At 37.6% G+C, this 10257-nt stretch overlaps 1 pseudogene; it reads left to right on the forward strand.

Annotated features, from left to right (window-relative positions):
• LOC136391695 (ethanolamine-phosphate phospho-lyase pseudogene) overlaps positions 1-9748 on the forward strand; it is a 53286-nt pseudogene extending 43538 nt beyond the window's left edge.
• The last annotated feature ends 509 nt before the right edge of the window (positions 9749-10257 follow it).

Genomic DNA, 10257 nt, shown 5'->3' on the forward strand with positions numbered 1-10257 from the left:
CCTGAGATGAGCATTAGAGAGGAGAGAGAGAAAGGCCATGTGGAGGAGGCCAAGAGAAGCAGCCAAGATGGTGGAGTGCTGAGTGAGAAGCCAGTTTGTGCAGAGTTTGTACAAAGAGAAGGAGATGGGAAACAGAGGTGAATAAGGCTGGTGAGCTAGAAACCTTTGATTCTAGGAAACTCAGATAAGTCAGTAGCTTTGTGAGCACTGAATGAGTGGGTTTTGGAGCCCAGTGTGTGTTTTTACTTGCCCTCCAGGTGCAAGGTAGGATTAAAGATGATGGCTCACCAGTTCTTGGCTCCATTGTTTCATTACTGTCTGTTTGAATCTAATGCAAACCTGCATGGGCCAGGCGGCTGTGATGATGGTCATGCCTACTGGCTTTATAATAGGTCAAGAGAGGAAGGGGCATTGTATAAACTAAGCTGTACCAATTTAAGTAAAGTAAATACAGAAGTTGCACCTAACCCAACTGCATTTCTTCCCACAAACCTGAATGTACTGTTTATTATTCCAATGTGTGTTCTTATGCTGAACCTTAAAACAAAACAAAACAAAAACATATTTTCCAAACTGTATTAGAACAGAAAAGATAAACTCTATGAAAGCATGACATAAAAGATAAACCACTTAAGCTCAAACTTTTATCATCAATTTGTTCAGACACACAAATTCCAAACTGACTTAATAGTAACTCTATAAGGACATATTTAAAAGGAAAGACTACTGATCTTCCCCAAATCCATTCATTTCCAAACAGCATTTTACAACTAATGCCAGCAGCTGAAATGCTATAACCTCCCCCTTTTGCCATTTTGAGACTCCTCATGGAGCCTCAGGTTTGCTATATGTAGCAAGTTAATAAGCCTAACAACACTAGATTGCTACTGACACTCTTAAGCTGGTGAAGTTTAACAAGCACAGTCCCCAGTAAGATTTGGTCAAGTTTCTCTTTGATACTGACAGGAAATTCAACTCTGTAATTGTGTGCACATCTGAGAATTAGGTAAGTTTTATGTTTAATGTGAGCTTCAATTATTTCATAAAATTCTCAGAATTAAATTTTCTTCTCTATCCTGAAAAGAGTCTCCCAAACTTGGTCAAATCCATATATACTTTTCTTTGTGAGAACCTTCCAAAACATTCATTTACCACTAACCATCCTCTTTATCTGTGTATTGTCTATAAGACTTGCTTTCTCTATCAAGGTAAGACAAATGTCTTTATGGAAAAAGGCCAGATGGTAAATATTTATATTTTAGGCTTTGTGTGCCAAGAAATCTTTGCAATAAATACTGAAATCTGTATGGTAACATGAAAACAGTCATAGGCAATATGAAATTCACACACAGGCTGTGTTCCAATAAAACTTTATTTACATAAACACATATCGATCTGGATTTAGCCTGATCTGCTGGCTGTAGCTTGCTCACACTTAATTTATAAAATGAAGTTCAAAGGGAAGGAGACAAATACTAGTTGGAAAAATTGGCCTCTCGATTGGATTAGAAACTGACAGTTTCAAAATGTTATGTTACTCCAGTGTCCTTTGGGCAAATGTTCAAGTTACCTTTTCAAAACCTAATAAAGACATTCTTCAGTATTGTCCTGAGAATATTTTATTTAATTTACTCTCCTAGGGCTTGGGGCTTCTTTAGGCCACTGGTGTTTGGTGATGACTAGTGTTTGGCCAGGTTTTGAAGATACCTGCTTTCACAACTATAATCCTTATTGACCACTGCTGCTTTTCTGAAGATTCTTAAATCTGTTCCCTCCAGACTAAAAATCTGCTACCTTCGTGTCTCTTCTTCCAATCTTAATTCATATGTAAATCATTCTCTAATAATGGTCACAGAGGAACTTCCGATATGACAGAGTTGTTCACTTGAGAGGCTTATAAAATAAACTACATTTTTTTTTTTTTTTAAATAAATTTTTATTAATGGTAATGGGATGACATTAATAAATCAGGGTACATATATTCAAAGAAAACATGTCTAGGTTATTTTGTCATTAAATTATGTTGCATACCCCTCGCCCAAAGTCAGATTGTCCTTCGCCACCCTCTATCTAGTTCTCTGTGCCCCTCCCCCTCCCCCTAACTCTTCCCCTGTCCTCCCTCCCCCCACCCCTGGTAACCACCACACTCTTGTCCATGTCTCTTAGTCTCATTTTTATGTTCCACCAATGTATGGAATCATGTAGTTCTTGTTTTTTTCTGATTTACTTATTTCACTCCTTATAATGTTATCAAGATCCCACCATTTTGCTGTAAATGATCTGATGTCATCGTTTCTTATGGCTGAGTAGTATTCCATAGTGTATATGTGCCACATCTTCTTTATCCAGTCTTCTATTGAAGGGCTTTTTGGTTGTTTCCATGTCTTGGCCACTGTGAACAGTGCTGCAATGAACATGGGGCTACATGTGTCTTCACGTATCAATGTTTCTGAGGTTTTGGGGTATATACCCAGTAGAGGGATTGCTGGGTCATAAGGTAGTTCTATTTGCAGTTTTTTGAGGAACCACCATACTTTCCTCCATAATGGTTGTACTACTTTACAGTCCCACCAACAGTGAATGAGGGTTCCTTTTTCTCCACAGCCTCTCCAACATTTGCTATTACCCGTCTTGTTGATCATAGCTAATCTAACAGGGGTGAGGTGGTATCTCATTGTAGAATAAACTACATTTTTAAAATTTAATTTTATTTTTTCTCTTTTTTCCTTTTATTTAGAAAATTAAATTTATGGAGTGACATTGATCAGTAATAGTACATAGGTTTCAGGGAAACATCTCTGTAGCACTTGAACTGTTGATTATGTTGTGTACCCATCACCCAGTCAGATCACTCACTGTCACTGCATACTTGTCCCTCTTTACTCCCCTCCCCCACCCCCTTCTTCTAAAGTTCTTATAATCTACTAGAGGTCAGGTTCTAACTGATACATATTTAGGATTTATATAAATTTAAATTAAAATATTCAAGAAATCTTTTAAAAGGTACAATTTGCAATGCTTTAAATGGTTTGCCTTTTCTAAAGAAAACTTGTTTTTTCTCCCCAAACAGATCTGTAAAAGGCTAGATAGTAATTTTTTTTTTTTTTTTTTTTGTAAAATATATTCTAAATTTCAATGGATTAAGCTAATGGTTTTGGTCTTGGTTAGAGATAAGAAGGAAAATGTGATAGAACTTTTAAACATAATTTTAAGAATCTTTTAAAATATGATTTGTAAATACAGGGGTTTATAATTTGTGCTAACAAAGTTAATTTAGCCCTGGCCAGATAGCTCCGTTGGTTAGTACATAAACCTGAAGTGCAGAGGTTGCCAGTTCAATCTGTTAAACCAAATTCGGAGGGACCCGAAACATGAAAGACAGGAACAAGGTCCATTGTTTATACATCAAAGCTTTATTGTCTAGCTTGGCCAAGCGACAGAAACTCTGACAGAAATCTGACGGAGACCATGCTGGCCCTTTGTTCTACTTAGTTTTTATAGTTTTGTAAGTGGGAAGTACAGAAGCAAAAATTGCAATTAGGAGCCCCTTACCACTATTGGTTATAGTCATATGTCCTTTAACATGATAGGACTTTATTCAATTTGCAAGTCATACATCATTTTGGAGAAAACAAAATTTACAAGCCAACACAATGGTAGAAAGATGTCTCTTTACATATTAAAAGGCATTCCTATATTATCTACTGTTTATCTGCCATCTCTCTGTCCAGAGTCACACGAGTTAACCAAACACATTTACATAGGAGAGGTAGTTTCCTTGGGGACAAATGCCCGCAAATGGCTCATTGCTATGAGAAAAGGTTTATTTTGTTTTTTCTCTCCCTGCACCTGGCTAGCCATTCACCCTTTTCCCCACAGGCGTGGTGGAATGTCTGGGGAATCCATGTTTCCCTCCCCTTTGCATTTACAACACAATGCCAAGGGCTATCCTGACTTTGCCAATCACACAGTACAGAGACTATTCTCACAATTTCTCTGCACACCTTAACCCAAATTAACAAAATGTTCTCCAAGCCTCTTATAATATTAATATTAATTCTGTAGCCTTTGGTACTTTACAACACCTGCGGGTGAAATGGCTCAGTGGCTCCTCACAATCCTTGAGGTCAGGGCATACACACAAATAGATTTATGTTCTTGTCTCTATCTCTCTCTCCTTTCTTCTCTCATGCTAAAAAAAAAAAAGTAATTTTATATTTCTGATAAATAGAAGGCTCTTTTTAGAAATTAGTTGCTAATATTAGTTTAAAAACATTTTGCTTTCTTTCTCTTTTTATTACAGTGTAAACAATATTCTACTTCTTATAAGGCTAAGAATTGTATGGATTTCTTATATAATTTGGATATTAATCTCTTACTAAATATCTGGTTTATAAGTATTTCCTCACATTTGATTGGTTACCTTTATATTTTGTTCATTATTTCTTTTGCTGTGCAAAAGTATTTTCAGTTTGAAGAAGTCCCACTTGTTTAGTTTTGTTTATGTTGCGTGTGCTTTTACTGTCTATCCATGAAGTTTTTGCAAAGCCAACTGTTAAAGAGGTTTATTTTTCTTATTCTAGGAGTTTTATGGTTTCAGATCTTATATTTTTATTAAAGATCTTATATTCAGATCTTTAATTCATTTCAAGGTAATTTTTTGTGAGTGTTATAAAGATATGAATCCAATTTTATTCTTCTGCCTGTGAATATTCAGTTTTTCTAACACTATTTATTGAATAGACTGTCCTTTTTTCCATTAAGTTTTTGGTTGCCTTGTCAAATATTAACTAACAATCAGTTGATTATAAATGCATGGGTTTATTTCTGGGCTCTCATTTCTGTTCCACTTGTCTATGTGTCTGTTTTCATACCAGTACTGAGAAAAGAGACACCCTCCCCCCCTTTAAATAAAAGGCTTCAAGAATATTTTATTATTTAGGCCAAGTGTTCAGAGAGATTTTGTAAATATAATTTTTTGTGTAATTTACAAAATCTCAAGATGGCCGATCATATTCCTGTTTAGTAAGGGCTGTTATAACATAAATGAAGAGGTTTTCATACTTAGAAGGTTTTGTACAGAAGGAGGAAGGAGGCTTGGACCCCCTCCCTTCTCTACACCTGGGTGAAAGAAGGTAAAACAGCCAGGAATGTAGGAGGGGAAAGGGAGACTTGAGTAGCCCTTTCCTCTCCCCCTTTCTTTCTCCTTAATGGGCGATTTACAAATAATGATCCTCTGGCATCCTGTAAGCCCCCTCCCATCCTGAAATCATGTAATTGAGGACAAAGGAATCACGAGAACTTATGTTCTGTAAAGGGTATATAAGATGTAACAAATCTAATTTTGGGGAGCATGTGTCCTTGTAGCTATAGCTCCACATGCTCCACCGGCTTAATAATTTTTTTTCTTTCCTTTTATATGTTATCTGAGTGTTGATCCTTCGAGGTTTTGCTCTCCTGCAAAGTACCATACTTTTTTGATTACCATAGATTTTTAATGTAATTTAAAATCAGGAAGTATGAGACTTCCAGCTTTGTTGTTCTTCTTCAGTATTGCTTTGGCTATTTGGGGTCTTTTTGTTATTATAAAAATTGTAGAATTATTTTTCTCTTTCTATAAAAAACTATCATACTCAATATGCAAAACTCAAATAACTTGATTAAAAGATGGTCAAAGAATATAAATAGACATTTTTCCAAAGATGTTTAAAGTGGTCAATAGACACATAAAAAGGTTGCTCAACATTACTAATCATCATGAAAGTACAAATAAAAATATGAAATATTACCTTATACTGTTACAATAGTTATTATCAAAAAGACAAATGTGTTTGTGAGTGTTTTAGAATATTAGATGTGGCCCTGGCCGGTTGGCTCAGTGGTAGAGCATTGGCCTGGCGTGCAGGAGTCCAGGGTTTGATTCCCGGCCAGGGCACACAGGAGAAGCACCCATCTGCTTCTCCACCCCTCCCCCTCTCCTTCCTCTCTGTCTCTCTCTTCCCCTCCCGCAGCCAAGGCTCCATTGGAGCAAAGTTGGCCCGGACACTGAGGACAGCTCTGTTGCCTCTGCCTCAGGCGCTAGAATGGCTTTGGTTGCAGCAGAGCAATGCCCCAGATGGGCAGAGCATCGCCCCCTGGTGGGCGTGCTGGTTGGATTTCAGTCGGGCGCATACGGGAGTCTGTCTGACTGCCTCCCCGTTTCCAACTTCAGAAAAATACAAAAAAAAAAAAAAGAAAAAAAAAGATTATTTAGAATATTAGATGTAACTACTTTCTGTATATTGAATATTATATTTTATGTTTGGTTCCCTGTGACTTATGTTTATTGTTTTCCCCTGACATTTTTTTTGACAGAAACAAAAAGAGAGTCAGAGAGAGGGACAGATAAGGACAGACAGACAGGAAGAGAAAGAGATGAGAAGTATCAATTCTTCGTTGCAGCACTTTAGTTGTTCACTGATTGCTTTCTCTTATGTGCCTTGACCAGGAGGCTACCATAGACCAAGTAACCCCTTGCTCAAGCCAGTGACCTTGGGCACAAGCTGGTGAGCCTTGCTCAAACCAGATGAGCATGTGCTCAAGCCAGCAACCTCAGGGTTTCAAACCTGGGTCCTCTGTGTCTCATCCAATTTTCTATCCACTTTACCACCTCCTGGTCAGGCTCCTCTGACATTTAAAAAAAATTTACCTTTCACAAATTTAGGTCTCAAAGTAAAAATATTAAAACTTCTGTCTTCTATACCTAGAATGTGTTTCTTACATGGCTATTTTGAACATAAAGTTATTCTCTTTTAGTTTATTAAAAGATGTAAAATTAAAGTAGTTAGATTTGTTTAGCATGCTTTAAATTTTAATTATTCAAAAATTAAGGTGAGGCTTTGGCCAAGCTGAGAACATTTCTGGAGCTTCTAGATGCATGGCTGAGACTTTGTTCTGGATTTCATCACAATAAGAGAACCAATGGGGAACAGCCATTCAATGGCATGTGTGGTGACAACCAAAGAAGTTGTGGAAGACTTTAGCAGCTCTGGAATGAAGTTATTTCAATATTCTATAAAGGAAACAAGGTCCCTTTGTGCTACTGTTTTGGTCATTCTGGATGTAATTGAAAATAAAGGCTTTCAAGGAAATGTCACAAGAGTAGGTCATTATCTTACACAATTACTGAATAAACACAAAACTAAACACTCTTTGGTAAGAAATATGAGGGGTGTTGACTTTTTTATCAGAACTTAATTAGTTAAGGCTATCAGTAAAGGACTCCTGCCACAGTAGAAACATGACATATCATCTACAAAATGAAAAGAGAGTATGTGGTTTTATTTGCTGATGGACCTCATAAAAATGTTGTTGATGTGAAACCACCTATGTGCTTCACTGAAGAAGATGCAAAGTTTATGGTGGACCAACTTGAGGGGATTTTAATAGTTTTGGTAGAAAACATAGAAGCCAAAATAAAAAGTGTGATCTGAGAATATCCAATGGAGAACAAAGATACCCAACAAAGCACATTTAAAATTGCTCAGTGATGGCATCACTGACTCCAAAGAAATCCCAGCAGAAACAGAAATAGATGTTGCACAGATAAACATTCACTGCTCAGTAAGAGGTTCAAGGTATAAAAAAACAAGCATTTTAAAGCACGAGAAATGTCCAGAGTCATAGTAAATGAGTGAATGTGTCTCTTCTGTTAATAGCTCCATTGTACCATGTAAAGGTAGAGTTTTTGTTTCATTTAGATTTGTAAATAAAAAGAAAAGTGAGTAATAAGAATAAATCAAGAGATGATCAAACAATGTCAACCTCTAGCCCAGAAGTCAGGAACCTATGGTTTGCGAGCCAGATGTGGCTCTTTTGATGGCTGCATCTGGCTTGCAGACAAATCTTTAATAAAAAAATATACTGTTAAAAATATAAAACATTCTCATGTATTACAATCTATTCATTTCCTACCGCTCATGTTTATGGTTGTGAGTGACTGGAGCCAATCACAGCTGTACTTCAGGACAACACCAAATTTTTATTGGATAATGTGTAATGTACATGAGTCTTTGTGAGGTCAGGTAGTAAACTTCCCTCCTTTTAATCAAGTAGTCAGCTAGCTAATTGCAGAAACCCTTTTGACGAAGAAGATGGCTAAAAGAATAAAAGATGAGGAGTATCGTATTTTTCAGCAGGAATGGACAGAGGAATTCGCCTTTGTGGAGAGAGCAGGTTCTGCAGTGTGTTTAATATGCAATAATAAAATTGCATCAATGAGATGGTCAAATATAAAGCAGCACTTCGACACACACCATACTATATTTGCATCAAAATATCCAGTGGGGGACAGCAGGAAGAAAGCATGTCAAGATGTTGCTACTGTGCAGAGTGCAAGCTAGTCAGCAGCAACTCCATGTTTAGACCCAACAAGGTGACTGGAATTTGGCTAGCTTTGCTAGTGCTTTAGCAACTGTGAGAAACGGAAAGCCATTCACAAATGGGGAGTATGGCAAAACATTCATGCCTGATGTTGCCAATGAACTTTCTGATGAATTTTCGGATAAAGACAAGATAATCAAACAAATAAAAGACATGCTTCTGTCGGCAAGAACTGTTCACAATCATACCATCATGATGGCAAATCAAATTGAGGTAATACAAGTGAAGGACATAAATATAGCACCATTCTTTTCTCTCGCTTTCGATGAGTCAACAGACTCATCAGTGAGATTGCAAGGTATGCTGTTGGTGACACACTATGTGAGGAAAGTTTTGCTGTTTTGCCTATGAAAGAGACAACAAGAGGGGAGGATTTATTCAAGTCTTCACTGAGTTTTTGCTAAAGGAAAAAAATCTACAGATGGATAAACTTATTTCGGTGTGTACTGATGGTGCTCCGTGCATGGTGGGGAAAAACAGAGGATTCATAGTGCTTTTTTGTGAACATAAAAAGAGACCCATCTTAAGTTTTCACTGCATGCTACATCAGGAGGCACTTTGTGCTCAGATGTATGGCGAGCAGCTTGGTGAGGTGGTGTTGCTGGTCATTCAGGTGGTCGACTTTATTGTTGCCCAAGCTTTAAATGATCGCCAGTTTAAAACACTGCTGGATGAAGTTGGGAATAATTATCCTGGTCTGCTTCTGCACAGCAATGTGTGTTGGTTGTCAAGAGGGAAGGTGCTCAGCCATTTTGTGGCTTGTCTGAGTGAAATCCAAACTTTTCTTAAAATGAAAAACGTCAAGCATCCTGAGTTAGCTAACACTGAATGGCTCCTGAAGTTCTGCTATCTCATGGACATGACTGAACATCTGAACCAGCTCATTAAGAAAATGCAAGGCATTGGAAATACAGTCTTATCCCTTCAACAGCAGTGTTTGCATTTGAAAACAAGCTGGAACTCTTCATCGCAAACATTCGCTGACATTGAAACAGGTCATTTACTACACTTTGAAAAACTGGGAAAGTTTAAAGATGCATGCACAGCAAGTGACCCTGCTCAACATCTTGATCTCCAGCAGCTAGTGGGCTTCACATCTAATCTCCTGCAGTCATTCAAAGCATGCTTTGGAGAATTTTATGAGCGCACTCATCTTTTTAAGTTCATCACCCATCCACACGAGTGTGCAGTGGACAGCGCCGACCTGAGTTACAACCTCGGTGTCTCCTTCAGAGATTTTGAGCTACAAGCTGCCGACCTGAAGGTCTCAGACATGTGGGTGAATAAGTTCAAGTCACTGAATGAAGAATTGGAAAGACTTGCATGACAGCAAGCAGAGTTGGCGAGCAAACACAAGTGGGGAGAAATGAAAACACTTCAACCCGCAGACCAGCTGATTGTCTAAACTTGGAATGTGCTTCCTGTCACATACCACACACTGCAGCATGTGAGTATTATTGTACTGACAATGTTTGGCTCTACATATGCATGTGAGCAGTCTTTCTCACATCTAAAGAACGTTAAGACCAACCTGCGATCATGTTTAATGGATGGAAGTCTCAACACCTGCATAAAGCTTAAGCTCACCATGTATTAACCAAACTACAAAGCCATCAGCAAAACCATGCAGCACCAGAAGTCGCATTAATGGTAAGAAGTACTTTATTCATCATTGGTTAGCAACAGCATAACAATGTTATTAAAAAAGAATTCAGAAGCTTATTGTACTTTAAAAGTGTTTGTCTTACATAAAATGCACACATTTACTTGTAATTAGTGTTAAACATATTGTATGGCTCTCACGGAATTACATTTTAAAATATGTGGCATTCATGA

Source organism: Saccopteryx leptura, chromosome 2 (genome assembly GCF_036850995.1).
Source record: "Saccopteryx leptura isolate mSacLep1 chromosome 2, mSacLep1_pri_phased_curated, whole genome shotgun sequence".
Lineage (NCBI taxonomy): Eukaryota > Metazoa > Chordata > Mammalia > Chiroptera > Emballonuridae > Saccopteryx > Saccopteryx leptura.